This window comes from Diabrotica virgifera, chromosome 1 (genome assembly GCF_917563875.1).
Source record: "Diabrotica virgifera virgifera chromosome 1, PGI_DIABVI_V3a".
Classification (NCBI taxonomy): domain Eukaryota; kingdom Metazoa; phylum Arthropoda; class Insecta; order Coleoptera; family Chrysomelidae; genus Diabrotica; species Diabrotica virgifera.
In genome coordinates, this window is record NC_065443.1 from 313,173,262 (window position 1) to 313,179,449 (window position 6,188).

A 6,188-nucleotide genomic window follows, 5' to 3' on the forward strand; every position below is an offset into this window, starting at 1 on the left:
TTTTTTCCGAAACATTGTATCTTTTCGTTCTAATTGCACTCCCCTAGAAGATTATTTTTCAGTGCTTGATATACCTCATGTAGTACAGAAAACATGGCATCAGTGGTGCATTTATTATTTAAAAAGCCGAACTGATTTTGTGATAAAATGTTGTTTTCAATTAGAAAGGACATAAGTCGGGCTTTTATGAGTCTCTCAATAATTTTGGAGAGTACCGGTAGTAGTGCAATAGGTCTATAATTGCAGGTATTAGATATTTCACCACCCTTATGAAGAGGAATAATGATAGCTGTCTTCAGGCACTCTGGTAATTTACCTTTCTCAAAAGAATCATTAATTAGTGAGATGAGGACTTCTAACACATTTTCTGGAAGATTAGAAAAAATTTTTATCGATAGACCATCAGTACCTACTACAGGACGATTTGCTTTTGATACTATTGATTGTTTGGATCAGTTCAGATTTATTGACTGGTTTTATAAAAAATGAATTCGAGACCTTTCTTGAATTAGGGAGATAGGAAATGGGATCTTGTTGTGGCAAAATAGTTGATGTAATATTTTTACTCACATTAACAAAGTATTCATTTAGATTTTCAGGGTCTGGAAGGGAAAATGTTTGAGCAGTGGGGGTTTTATTTCCAAGATCGTTTATTATGGACCAAGTTTCTTTTGCAACACTTTTGGAGCTTTCCAGACGGTTCTGGTAGTAGACTTTTTAGTTGATTTTATAAGTTTAAGATAGGTTGCCCTGTATTTAGTGATATATTCAGTGATAGAGACGGTGGTAGTAAATTTCTTGATATAGAGAAGAGAACGCATATTCTTGGAAGATATTCGGATACCTTTAGTAGTCCAGGGTTTGTGATGGTTTGGCTTAATTGCAATTAAAGGAAATGCTTTATTGAAGATACAGGTAAGTTTATCTAAGAATTCACTAAAATTATTATCCACGTCCATGGCAGGAAAGCGCCACTCAGAGGTTAAGCATAAATTTTGGAATTTACGAAAGTTCCGGGTGGAAAAAATCCTGCCTAAACGTCGGGTTTTCGAGGAGGGTTTGCTGGAGATATTAAACTTCGTATAAACTGCTTCATGCTCAGATAGTCCAGCATTAATAATTGTAGAGTGGACTTCAAGGGGTGAGAAATCTGAGACTGTATAATCAATTATGGTAGATGAAGTTTTTGTAATCCTTGTAGGAGAATCAACGTGCATTGTTAGACCATACGATTCAAATATGTTGACCAAGGATATTTGTGTAGCACAAGCAGCAGCATAATCAATGTTAAAGCCCCGCATAAAATTTTTCTACGTTTCGATTCAAGGACGTTCATGTAACCCCACTGAAGTGGTCTGGAGAGATCGAAACGGATATAAGGGGATGGTGGATCAATTCTGAACCGAAATTAAATATAAGCTTTTTACACTTAGTACACATACATTTTAGTAGTTTAGCTTTAGAAGTGTACACACGTTAAATTGGTGCTCCCATGCTTTTTAATTGATTTTTGCTGGAAATAACGCATTTACTTATTTAAAGTTATATTTGAATTATTGCCATTAAAGACTATTAATCGACAATTTAGTGAAACAATTAAATGCATTTTTTGCGTTGGTCGTGTAATTAAAACATAATCACCAAAAAAGAACTACTGTTTATGATATACAGAATCAGCTTGGATTTTTTCGCTGGTTTCAGTGGCGTGCTAGTGTATTATTCTTTTTTCTTTTATTGTTTTATTTTTATTACACCATGCCTTCAAAAATTTGTATGTGTTGTAATAAATCGTTTAAAACAAACTTAATGATTCAATGTTCGGTCTGCAATAGACATTATCGACATGCTTGTGTTAACATAACATCTGAGGAACTCCGTGTCCTGAGTGATCCTGATAAAGGATATAATTGGTCTTGTTCAAGTTGTAGAGTAATTGGCAATCAAATAAGCGATTTGAAAAAAATTAATTATATCACTTCAAAATGATATTCAAGAGGTGAAAGCTGAAAATGTGAAAATACAACCTGGTGCACAGCATGTGGATTTAGAAGAAGTCATCGAGGAACTTAACAACAGAAATAGACGCAAGCAAAATTTGGTCATCTTTGGAGTTCCAGATCACAGTCAACAGGGTGAAGTCCCTGATGATAAGCTGGAGGTTAATAAAATTATTAAACTCTTAGATCCGCAATTTGATATTTCAAATCTAAGGCTATTTAGGGTTGATCGATTTTCTGATGGAAGAAGTCGTATATTGACGTATATTTCATACCTTCTGTCATTGAAGCAGAAAAATTATATATTACTCCACAATATGATATGTAATTATTATATAAAGGTAAATTTAATTAATTGTATTTTGCTTGCAGTACTGCATTTTAATAACTAATTTTATTTACTACATACAATTGTTTACGTTTTGATAACATAACCTGAATCTTATTTTTTCTTCTTATTATTTTTTTGGGCTATGGCCTTGACAATTATCCAGTAACCAGGACTAATATAATTGGACAATATAATTAAAAGTGCGAATAAAGTTGCAGAGCGTAGACATAGGGGTCGCTTTGCCGAACTTGCACGGTCCCAATAGAACGTCAAAATGATTAGCAAAATCTTAAAAAAAATCGATTACAATTTAGTTAATTTTTTGCGTTGTAAATATTAAGCGATAACAATTAAATAATAAATTTAAAAATTACCGGTGAAAGTTGAATTAGTAATCCACTAGGAGCGACACCAGCGAAGCTCAGAGCGTATAGGTCCCTTTGTATTCTTTATTGTTCGATTTAGTGCAGCCGATATGTGAAACAATTGTGCATTTATTGATAGAAGTATATAATTTGGATTACATATACTGCACACATAAAGGTTCAAATTTAGATATGAGGCCACCTCAGATTTTGCCTTTTACAAAAATGACGGGGATTCAAAATGGCGACTATACATTGTGACTAATAGTACGATAACTTTTAAACGAGACTTCAGATTTCAACCAAATTTGGTATATAGGTCCTTTTTTGATGTATAAGATCGAGGTCTTCAACAGTAAGAATCGGTTTACCAGAAGTTTGTTTTTCCTGGTTTTTATATAAAAATATGCTGTTTTTTTCAATTCTTTGACCCTGTATGTATTAATTTTTCAAAAAGTTAATAACGCCATTGAAAAGAGCGTAAAAATATTTTTTAGGAAATATTTTTAGAAAATATTTTAGTAATTAAAACTTTTTAGTTATGTTAATTTACCATTTAATAAATGCAAAACGTACCTTCACATGTACCTATATGCGGCAGATTCGTGCATATATTATAAGAATTATTGTGCATTTAATGAAAGAAGCATATAATTTGGACCACATATACTACACATATAAAGGTTTAAATTTAGATACGAGGCCATCTCAGTTTTTTTCCTTTTACAAAAATGGCGGGCATTCAAAATGGCGACTATACATATGTGACTAATAGCACGATAACTTTTGAACGAAACGTCAAATTTTAGCCAAATTTGATATATAGGTTTTTTTTATTAATAATATCGAGGTCTTGAACCGGAAGGATCGGTTTACCAGAATTTGTGTTTTTACTGTTTTTTATGTAATAATATGTTGTTTCTTTTTCAATTCTTTCACCCTGTATATATAAATATTTCAAAGAGGTAATAAGGCCATTGACAAGAGTGTAAATATATTTTTTAGGAAATATTTTGAACTTTTCAGTTGTGTTAATCACCATTTAATAAATGCATAACGTATGTTCACATGTACCTATGGGCGGCAGATTAATTTTGAATGCCTGCCGTATTTGTAAAATACTAAATCTGAGATGGCCTCATATCTAAATTTGAATCTTTGTATGTGTAGTAGTGATGTAACGAATATTCGTATTCGCATTCGCATTCGCGAATATTCGCATGTTTTTGCATATTCGCATTCGCATCCGCATTCGCGAAATTTGTGCGAATGTTTTGCGAATATGAAAACCAGAAAAAAAATAATTTTAAGATAATATTAGGTTAATAAAACCAAAATCTATTCACTTTTCACCTTTTTCTATTAAGAAAAGGTAACTTAACCTCAAACATGCAGCTACTCTCAAATGGAAATATGCAGGACACAACAGCAGACAAAGAGACGGAAGATAGAATGAAGCGATAACTCACTGGAGACCTTGGGACTACAAAAGAGGAAGGGGCAGACCACAGACGAGATGGTCGAATGACCTAAAGAGATACGCAGCGACCAGATCGACAGCATTAGCACTGAACCGAGAAGAGTGGAAAAGTAAGGGGGAGGCCTACGTTCAACTTTGGACAAATGAAGTGCAATAGATAGATAGAACTTAACCTTGTATAATCACATTATCAGCCTTCACTTTTTTTTATTATTTGGTATTATATAATAAAACTTAAGATTCAGATTGATTTACACTAAATATCAATTAACTTTTCATTAAAAATTTAGGAAACATTACAAAAATAGAAACAAATTAAAAAAACTGGACATTCGCATTCGCATCCGCATTCGCGAATGTCAGTAGCAGATATTCGCATTCGTATTCGTATTCGCGAATGTTAAAAAAATGACATTCGTTACATCACTAATGTGTAGTATGTGTGGTCCAAATTATATGCTTCTACCATTAAATGCAAAATAATTATTATATTATTATTTGCACGAATCTGTCGCACATAGGTACCTACGTGTGAAGATACGTTATGCATGTATTAAATGGTAAGTAATATAACTAAATAGTTCAAAAGATTTCCTAAACAATATTTTTATGCTCTTTTCAACGCTTTTTTTTTAAATTAATATATACAGGGTGAAAGAATTAAAAAAGAAACAACATATTTTTACATACAAAAAAAAACGGTAAAAACACAAATTCTGGTAAACCGATTCTTCCGGTGCAAGAGCTCGATAATATTCATCAAAAAAACTTATATACCAAATTTGGTTGAAATCTGACATCTCGTTCAAAAGTTATCGTGCTATTAGTAACATGTATAGTCGCCATTTTGAATGTCCGCCATTTTTGTAAAAGGAACAAATAATAAGATGGCCTCGTATCTAAATTTGAACCTCTATACAGGGTGGTGAATCGGAAAACGGACCATAGGAAACTCAATGTTAAATTTTAAACTGTTGAATTCCTGCTTCCCTAATTATGTTACATCAAAAGTCATGAGAAGTTATTTGTAGAGGATTGAAATCTGTATTAAAAACAGAAGTTACAATTGTTCTACGATTTAAACACATTCCAAGATTTTGAAAAATATAATGTATTTACCGCAGTAGGTACGTGTGGGCATGTTAGGCCACACGTTACTATTTAACTGACAGTGAGCACACTATTGACTGAAGAAAATATCTTTTTAATACTTTCTCCTTAACTGAGGGTATCTGATCAACTTTATTGTGTTTTAACCAATAAATGATAAAATAAATAAAGAAATTGACAGTTCAAATTGTTAATATAATAAATTCATTGTCACCGAATGCAATCTTATACACATTATTGCACTGTGTGTGGCGTAACTTTGGCGTATTTCTCTGAAAATTGTATTATATTTTTACAAAATTTTGAATAATTATTGTTCGTAGAACAATATTAACAGTTGTTTTCAATACAGATTTCAATTCTCTACACATAGTTTCTTATGAATTTTGATGTAAAATAATTAGGAAAGCAGGAATTCAACAGTTTAGAATTTTACATTGAGTTTCCTATGGCCCGTGTTCCAATTCAACACCCGGTATATGTAGTATATGTGGTCCAAATTATATGCTTCTACCATTAAATGCACAATAATTCATATAACATTTGCACGAATCTGCCGCATAAATATAGGTACATGTGAAGATATGATTTGCACTTAATAAATGGTACTTAACATAACTAAAAAGGTAAAAATATTTCCTAAAAAATATTTTTACGCTCTTTTTAATGGACGTATTAACTATTTGAAAAATTAATACATACAGGGTGAAATAATTGAAAAAAAAAACATATTTTTACATAAAAACCAGGAAAAACACAACTTCTGGTAAACCGATTCTTTCAATTCAAGACCTCGATCTTATACATCAAAAAGAGAACCTATATACAAAATTTGGTTGAAATCTGAAGTTTCGTTCAAAAGTTATCGTGCTATTAGTCACATATGTATCGTCGCCATTTTGAAT